A 9,780-nucleotide genomic window follows, 5' to 3' on the forward strand; every position below is an offset into this window, starting at 1 on the left:
AGGTGGGAACCGAATCCCAGATATGGAACCTGCTGCCTCCAAACCCAAGGAGGATAACAAGATGCTGTGCCGCTTTCTTCACTGTGGGAGGCACAAGATGGTGTCACGCACCCTTTCCTTCAGGTGGGCTGTCCCGCTCCAGCACGTCTCTCACCACCAGACTGAGGTGGCAGGCCCGGAATCCTCAGAGGGTTTTTCTCCCACCTTCTGCAGTGTTTTACCCGGACCTCCCACGCACCGGCTGCTTCTTGTTCACCCAGGTTGGTCAGGATGCTCTCAGTGGTACAGTGGGTGAACGTGATGCTCTGCCCAACTTCCACGTGGTCCAGGTTTCTTCAGACCATGTCATTACGATGGGCGGGTCAACATTAGTCCTGGGACAAAACCCTAAGTGTACATGTTGGTTTCATGTGAATGCAAACTGCCTCTCCTCTGATAGGAAATGCCAATGTCTGCACACTAGCTGCCTCCGTCCAAGTTCCTATGTCCTGGCAAAGAAACAGCAGACTTGTACTGCACACTGCGATCGGGGTGAAAGCTCATTTCAGTTTAGGAGCATCTACTCTCCTTTTCCAGGATCCACTGGGATTTTTCAAGGGCTTGACTAGTAAGTTAAATGCCGAGTCCGTGGGACCACTACCTCTGCATTCTTTTGATACTTAATGTTGATTTCTCCCTCCCCCCTGGATGTGGTATTGTTTCAATTTGCCATCTGACTAAGCCAGCAGGGATAGTTTCAGCAGTTTCTGATGGCCCCTCCCCGCTATCACAGCTCTTACCTCTCATGCCAAAGAGCCAACAGGTCTAATCTGATCACACATTCAGGAACCAGGGAAATGACCATCAGGGTGGTCCAATGGACCCAGAGGGAGCTGAGTCCTGACCAGGACTGCACACACCCCACTGCAAAAGGGGTGCCAAGGCGATGTTGGATGTACCTGGACAGGGCTTCCCAGGTGGCACTGTGGTAAAGCATGCTGCCAACGCAGAAGATGCAGGAAACTGGGGTTCCATCCCTGGGTCGGGAAGATCCCCTGGAGGAGGAAATCGCCACCCGCTCCAGTATTTCTTGCTTAAAAATTCCCAAGGACAGAGGAGCCCGACAGGCTAGAGTCCACGGGGTCTCAGAGTTGGATACAACTCAGCGACTGAGCACACACACATACCTGGACGGCAATAGAAATATGGGTCCTACATGCAAGAATCTTTAAAATGTGAGCTTTTACTCTTCCCCCGTTGCACTGTTAGCTGAAGGAACCCCTGAAGAAGGACAGGAGACACTTACCGTGGTGTGATGGTCCCCCTCTTCCTGGGGAGCTGGTCTCTTCGTTCAGCAGGTTCTGGGTATGACCCTGACTCAGATACAGAAACTGGGCAAAGGAATGTGAATTTCTACCAGGGCGACTCCCCTTGTCCTCTTGGTCGCTGCTCCCTGATTCCTCTGAGTGGTTCAGGCTGAGTGGCTCCCGTGGTGGCTGTCCACCTGTTTTGCCCCGGGGGCGCTCTGTTGTAACGCCATCCTGTAGCCCTCTGCGGTCGGCAGCACCTCTCCCGCGCTGCGACGGCTCTCCTGCTGCTGGAAGGTGCGTGTGTTCTGTGGCCTCTCCTGCTTCAGCATTCTCTAATCTCAAGCGCCATCGGTGGCGTGGGTTCTGTGTCACACTTCCCCACATCAGCCTGGGATGGATTTTAGGGATTCTGTACCCTCATTCCTCAAGCCACTCTCCCATTCCCTGGAGTCCTTCCAGCATGTTAAATGGATCTGGAATCCCAACAGATTTCTCCCACAGTCGTCAGCTCTCTCTTATTCAACTTTATGCTCCAATCCCTTTGTTGAAGCGCCCACAGAATCCCACTCCATGCACTGTCTACTGGCTTCTGCTGGTATACATGGATGAGGTCTTGCCCCTAGTTGGGTTTTATAGTGATTTTAACCCTAGTTATAGGCTTAATGGGGCTTCCCAGGTGGCGCAGTGGTAAGAACCTACCTGCCAATGTAGGAGACACAAGAGATGCAGGTTCGATCCCTGGATTGGGAAGATCCCCTGGAGAAGAGAATGGCCACCCAATCCAGTATTCCTGCCTGGAGAATCCCATGGACAGGGGAACCCCGTGGGCTACAGTCCACAGAGTTGCAAAGAGTCGGACACGACTGAGCCACTGAGCATACAGCCTTAGTGACAAGGAGGGTAGAAAGGGTGGATTCTGAGGGGCCCATGGTGTCCGCTGCTATAGGAAGGAGCTCTGGCATCATCTTTAAGCTACTTCTGTAGGTTCACTAGGTCCAGGAGGAATTTCCCAGGGATTTTTATTGGCAATAAATTGTTCATAGCGTTTATCTTTGTCTAGGGCATCCATCAGTCTTATCAATAGCTACCCAATTCCAGTGTCCTTACCCAATTCCAATGCCCTTCACCTGCATTTCTCAAAGGCCTGACAGATGGCATGAACTGGTCCTTCTGCTAGGACACCATCTCAGTCCACCACCAGGGAAAGTTTCACAGATAGATGGTCACTTCATGCAAGGAGCTCTCCAGCCAGGGACAGGGATCTTACTGCAAGAAAGTGGTGAGTAGTCCAGCTCCAACACCTCATTTTAAGACTTGATTTCCTGGCCTGGTATGAAACCACTGCAGGCTGGCTCTAGGGAAGCAGGCTCTGAGACAAGAGTGTATCCTGCAAGACATTTATTAAGGCAGGCCCTTGGGAACAATGCCTGTGAGATCCACACCAAAGGAAGGAAGGGGGAACGGGCAGAGGGGGACGTCCAGCCAGACTGCGGGTGCAACAGCAGCCTCAGCTGGGCTCCCATGTGGGACCCTCTGTTGGCCTGACACAGCTGAACCCTTTACTCTATCACTTTGATCAATTACCAAATGTGAGTCTCCCCGGGAAAGGATGAGACCTGGTGGGACACGGCCATCTGAAGGGGCCGACAGCCAGACACTCTCCCAGCAGAAGGCTACCAGTCTCGCATTAAAGAGGACCTGGGCCACGCATCGCTGGTGCCCACCATGCATGAATATGACACGTAGGTAAAATAAATACATGACAACCTTTGCCATTTGAAGACAATGAGGTTTGGGGGCATGCTCGTTACTGTAGCATCATGTGGTCTATCCTGAAAGATATACTGAACCTCATGCTTTGAAAGAAGCCTCAAGAATATGCAAAAGGAGCTTGTTCTAGAATACCAGTCTTTTCTTTATTCAACATGGTGATTCAACAGTCATTCTGAGCACACGAAGGTGAGTAAGGGAGACAATTTTTTTTGGACCTCCACGTCCTTGGTTGGTTCACCAAATTCACTGGCTCAGGTCCCCAGTCTGCTGACACAGTCACTGGGTCTGGAGGAGGCCCACACAGAGGTGGGCCCTGGGGCTGGAAGGGGCAGATTTCTGGGTGAAAAGCCAAGGGTTAAAACGGAATTAAACAAAAACTCAGTTTCTTAGCCACACTAATTACACCAAGTGTTCAATAACCACTTGTGGTCAGCAGCTACCACATTAGCATCAATAAGCAACATTTTCATCATCATAGAAAATTCTACTGGACAGTGATGAAGGATTTAAGATTAGTAATCACTATACGCTGATAAAGGCCTGAATCTTACAGCTCATGTATAAAAGAATCTCAGTTTAGGCTTTCCCGATTATGACAACAATCCTAATAATTTAAATAATGTTACAAATAACTATTTATGAGGACTGAAAGTTCTAAATTGTGTTTTTCAACAACCAAGCTACAGACAGAATTTTAATATCACTGAGAAACTAATATAGTACAAAACTGTCTCAAGGAGGAGGTGGTCAAAGTATATGGAACCAACTGAAAAGGGAAGGAAAAGTATCAAAAAGGTGTCAAATAGTTAATAAAAAGAGCTTACAGAGTTTTGTGATGAGTGTGGTATGCCAGCTTTATATTTACTTATTTAAAAATTCTAAATAAATATGCATTGTCATACCTAGCTCTGTACCTGGAATTTTATATTCCTTTTCTTAAGAAACATGACCCCCCATCCCTGAAAAAAAAAATAAGCTTCAGTCTCTATAAAATTTTTCTGGATATTCTATAAAATAAAATCTTATCTGCCTTGGACAGAACTGATTTTAAGAAGTGATTTTTGTTTTTAAAGCAAAGCCACTGATAGCCTCTTCCCTGATTTTTCTACTCCTGCATTAAGGTGGAACAGCTCCACATCTGTGCTGAGTTGGATAGTGTTCCTCCAAATTCACGTCCAACTGGAACCCGTGACTGTGACCTTCTCTGGAAACTGGGGTCTTTGCCAATGTAATCAAGTTAAGATGAGGTCATGCTGAAGTGAATGACCAGGGGGCTTCCCTGGTGGCTCAGAGGTCAAAGCATCTGCCTGCAATGCGGGAGACCAGGGTTCAATCCTTGGATCGGGAAGATCCCGTGGAGAAGGAAATGCCACCCTGCTCCAGTATTCTTGCCTGGAGAATCCCACGGACGGAGGAGCCTGGTAGGCTACAGTCCATGGGGTCGCAAAGAGTCGGACATGACTGAGCGACTTTTCCTCCACTTTCCTCCTCCCTCCTCCATGCTGAAGTGAAAGTGTTAGTTGCTCAGTCACGTCCAACTCTTTGCGACCCCATGGACTGTAGCCCTCCAGGGTCCTCATGGAATCAAGTTAAGAAGAGGTCTTGTGGGATGAGGGTTGGCCCTACATCCAATGACTGGTGCCCTTCCGTAAGAAGGAGATCAGACACACAGACACACGCAGTGAAGGTGGGCATATTGAGGACACAGACGAGCTCTGCTGCCCACAAGCCCAGGTGCGCTGGCAGCCACCAGGAGCTGGAAGATGCGGAAACATTCCTCCAGAGGGGCCTCTGGAAAAACCGTGACCCTGCTGACACCTTGATTTTGGACTTTTAACCCCAAGAATTTCAAAATGATAAATTTCTGCTGTTCACCACCACCAAGTTTGTGGTAACTGGTTGGACAGCATCCATGGAAAATCACACAATACCCTGCATATTGATTCGATCTAATTCCCAGTCATTCTATCCTATGACTCGGGTACAATTATTTATTAAAGGACATCTACAATGCTTTTATTTACAACAAGTACCACATGTTAGACATACATTTCCAGTGAGAGAAAGTAAACAGTACAAGAATACATGAAGTAAACATCGCAACCCTGAAGTCTGGTCTCGCGTAAGCAACAGGAAATGTCAAATATTGTCATTACACCTTGAATTCTGATTTGAACTTAGGAAATAAAAGGAAAGCCAGAGGAATCATCTACATTTTCTGAATGTGAAAACACACTGCCTATCTCTAGATAGCAAAAAGCATGATTTCTGAGTTTATCTCCATTGACTTATGTTCAAACCTGCCCTTCTGATTAAATAGTAAAAAAAATACATATCAAATTCTTAACTGGTAAAGTCATTCCAAAACAATCAAATTGAGATGCTATGATGACACCATCTTCTGCTAGCATGAAAAAAGCTATATACAAATAGAACTCGCTGATCTGTTAAGTTTTTTTCCCAGAGTTCAGTGGGAAATTGTGTATATGGGACAGGGGTGGGGAACGGGTCAGCAGTATGAGAGAAGATAAGCCAGTGGGAAACTCGATCAAACCGTTCACATTACAAGAGCATATTAAACAATGAAGGTCTACCTGCAAGGTTTTACAAAGATTCCTAGAGGTAAAAAGTTAGAGGTAATCCATGTTGCAAGCTCCATTTTTGCCCTTAAGGCTTTAAGGGCCACAGAGCCAAGTCAGCCTCACGAGCCAGGCCAGCTTCTCCGGTGCACTCTACTGTTATCAGGCCTGGTCTTCCTGCGCAGGAGCACCCCGCTCTGCAAAGCTGTCTCTTTGCTCCCCAACTGCAGCAGTGGGTCTGCGCCCACAGAGGGGGGTGCCCCCCGGCTCAGCCCCTGCAGAGAAATACTCATTCTGAGAGTAAAAACCTCTAACAGAGGCTGTAGCTGGAATGCCACAATGAGCTTGTTTAATCATGTTTTCTGTATTTTGTGACACTTTGACATTTTGGGAGCCTCCCTGACAGGGAAGAGATGGCCCCTTCCTTGGCAGCAAATTCTTCCCTTTTTTTGGGTCTGAATTTTTTTTTTTCCAACTTTTTTTTTGTATTGGGGTATAGCCAATTAACAATGCTGTGATCGTTTCAGGTGAATAGCGAGGGGACTCAGCCACGCACATACATGTATCCATTCCCTTGGCAAGCAATTCTGAGACACCATCAAGAACCATGACTCTCACAGGAAAACCAAGCAATGCAGCACCCACATCCTGAGCCACCTCCTCCAATGGCTCTTACCTGCCGGGAGGCAAGATTGCTCTGCCCGAGTCACCCAGGACCAGCACCAGACAGCCGGAGGCCACCCTGCAGCCCAGGGCCCCGACATTATTCAAACCAGCCCGCGCCTTGCTGTCTCCCTGCCTTCACAACACAAGCTCTGCCCGCTCTCTCCCCTCTCCAGGCCCTGCCTCCGCTAGACCTGCTGCTTCTCCCTGAGGACCTGGGCGGCAGGGCACCACCCTCCCCACGCTGCCACTCGGTCACCTCCGTGTGGGCTGGGACTTCCCAGGCGTTCCAGTGGGTGAGAATCCACTTTGCCGGCTTCCCTGGTGGTCCAGTGGGTGAGAATCTGCCTGCTGATGCAAGGGACACAGGTTCAACCCCTGGTCTGGGAGGATCCCACGTCTCAGAGCAAGTAAGCCCGCATACAACTACTGAGCCCACGTGCTACCACTACAGAGGCTCGCGTGCCTAGAGCCCGTGCTCCACAAGAGAAGCCTGTGCACTGCAACCAGAGAGCAGCCGCCACTCACTACAACTAGAGAAAGCCTCGTGCAGTAAAGAAGACCCAACACAGCCAAAAAAAACTTAAGAGAAATCCCCCCGAATAAATAAATCTTAAAAAAACAATCCCAGGGGACTTTCGTTCTATCTCTGGTCAGGAACTGAGATCCCACGTGCTGCGGGGCAACTAAGCCCTCACGTCACACCTAGAGAGCCTGCACTCTGCAAGGAAAGAGTCCCACATGATGCAACGAAGACGCAATGCAATTACGCAGCCATTAAAAACAATACATTTGAATCAGTTCTAATGAGGTGGATGAAACTGGAGCCTATTATACAGAGTGAAGTAAGCCAGAAAGAAAAACACCAATACAGTATACTAACGCACATATATGGCATTTAGAAAGATGGTAACGATAACCCTGTATGTGAGACAGCAAAAGAGACACTGATGTATAGAACAGTCTTTTGGACTCTGTGGCGGGGGGGGGGATGATTTGGGAGAATGGCATTGAAACATATATAATATCATATAAGAAATGAATCACCAGTCCAGGTTCGATGTAGGATACTGGATGCCCAGGGCTGGTGCACTGGGATGACCCAGAGGGATGGTGTGAGGAGGGAGGTGGGAGGGGGGTTCAGGATGAGGAACACGTGTATACCTGTGGTGGATTCATGTTGATGTATGGCAAAACCAATACAATATTGTAAAGTAATTAACCTCCAATTAAAATAAATAAATTTATATTAAAAAAAAAAAAAAGACATCTTTGTAAAAAATCCTGTAGGTACATTTTAACACAGCTGGTGCAGCGAGCAGGGTGACTCTGCCCTTGACAGAGCGGCATGCCCATGACTGCTCCTGACTTACTAGACAGATGCACGGACTAGCCCACACTGTCTCTGGAGGCACGGCCAGCTGCTGGCACCCCTGGGCTCCACCGCTCCGGCTGCCATCGCCACCATGGTTTTCCAGCCTGAATTGCAGGCAGACCTCGCAGCCCGGGCCTCTGCGACCCTCACGCACTCTCGGGTGCTGTAGTCCAGGCTGATGTTAATGGTAAACCCCTAGTTGGCCCCCTCTGGGGTACCTACCGTCCCATTTGATTCTCTACCCAGCCAGCCTCACTTCTGGGCTGGTGACCTGGAGGGTGACTAGGATAACTGTCTGCGCTTGAATCTGAGTCTCAGCAACCAAGGTAAAAGCCCAGCTAAGTCACCCCTCCCCGTTCTATGAGTGATGGGCCCCCCGGCCTGCCCTTTCAGGGGCATCCCCAGCAGAGTCCAGGTGTTGGTTCCAGTGTGGGAAAGGCTGACACGGTGCCAGGAGCCCTCCTCAGGGAAGCCACGGGGCCTAAACGTGTGCAGGCTGCTTCCAGAGTGAGTGTCGCCTGCCTTGCTGCTGTGTGGCCTGTCCCTGACCCAGTGGGATGTTACAGATCCCTTCTGAGGAGACCAGCAGCTCAACATCCACTGCTCTGTGTAAATTATAACTCAGTTTCCTAAAGAAAGGAAAAGGAAATGGGGAAAGAGTGCTTTGTCCCCAGTCCCCCAGGACCTGAGGATGTTTCTCAGCCTGTGTCTGCTCCGCCAAGCTCTTTGTGACCCTCTGGACTGCAGTCTGCCAGGTTTCCACTGGGCATGAAATTTCCCGGCAGTAATACTGGAGTGGGTTGTTATTTCTTCTCCAGGGGACCTTCCTGATCCAGGGATCGAACACACAACTCCTGGTCTCCTGTACTGGCAGGAGGATTCTTTACTACCTGGGAAGCTTCTCAGCTCATGGGAAACGGCAGATCTCCTGGCCAACGTGTCTGGGCATCATGCGTGTTGCTGCCTATGAAGATGCTACAATCTTCCTCCCAAATCAGGATGCTGCACCTCTGCTCTCCTGGACCAAGACCAGCCCCCTGTGATGTGGACTGGGGTACCATAGAAAGGAGGCCTCTCAAGACCATGAGGAGCTGATCAGGCCACACCAAAGGAAAAAAAGAAAAAAAACAGAGTTATGCACAGATGAGAGACCAAAAAAAAAAAAAAAAAAAAAAGAGAGAGAGAGATAAAGAAAAGAGATACAAGCCATCCTGAAAAAAATTAAAAGAAAAAGGGGTAAAGGGGATGGACAATGCTGCAGTCAGCAGCTGTCCTGGGGAGAGCTTCTGCCTGAGGCTGCAGGTTTCTTCTCCACCCCCTCTCCCTTCAGTCAGACGGAAATGAAAAACCTCAAGTTCAGGGGCTAAAGGCTTGACACAGAAAACTATTTTTAAAAAAGAAAAACAGAAAAGGAAAAATATCCACCTAGACACAGGGAAGAAAATAAAAGATAACTGTAGAGATCTATCTACCTATATGTGTATGTATATATATATTTTTGCATTAAAATTATATATAACTTTAGGACTATATATATAATTATAGGACTCCCCTGTAGCTCAAACGGTAAAGAATCTGCCTGCAACGCAGGAGACCTGTTGCTTGATCCCTGGGTCAGGAGGATCTTCTGAAGAAGGCAATGGCAATCCACTCCAGTATTACTGCTTGTAGAATCTCATAGACAGAGAAGCCTGGAGGGCTACAGTTCGTGGGGTCACAAAGAGTCAGACATGACTGAGCGACTAACACTATATATTAATTACACTATAAATATTATATCATATATAATTTTAATGCAAATAAAATATATACAGTGAAACTTTTTAAAGGGAAACTTCACTAAAGTGGAGTCAGGAGGCCAGAAGGGCTGCTCATGCCATACCACTCCAACATTAATTACAGGAAGTGCCATCAGTGACAGACCCCAACAGAAGGATCATCAAGAAGAAGGGATCATCAATCACAGGCCCCAACTGGGAAAATGTACACTGCATCCCCTACCAGAAATCGACTACCGAATAAACCAAAGTTGCTGATAAAAATGCTATTTTATTTTGAAGGTCACCAATACATATACATGCACTTCCCTGGTGGCGCCATG

Source organism: Bubalus kerabau, chromosome 11 (genome assembly GCF_029407905.1).
Source record: "Bubalus kerabau isolate K-KA32 ecotype Philippines breed swamp buffalo chromosome 11, PCC_UOA_SB_1v2, whole genome shotgun sequence".
In the NCBI taxonomy this organism is placed as follows: domain Eukaryota; kingdom Metazoa; phylum Chordata; class Mammalia; order Artiodactyla; family Bovidae; genus Bubalus; species Bubalus kerabau.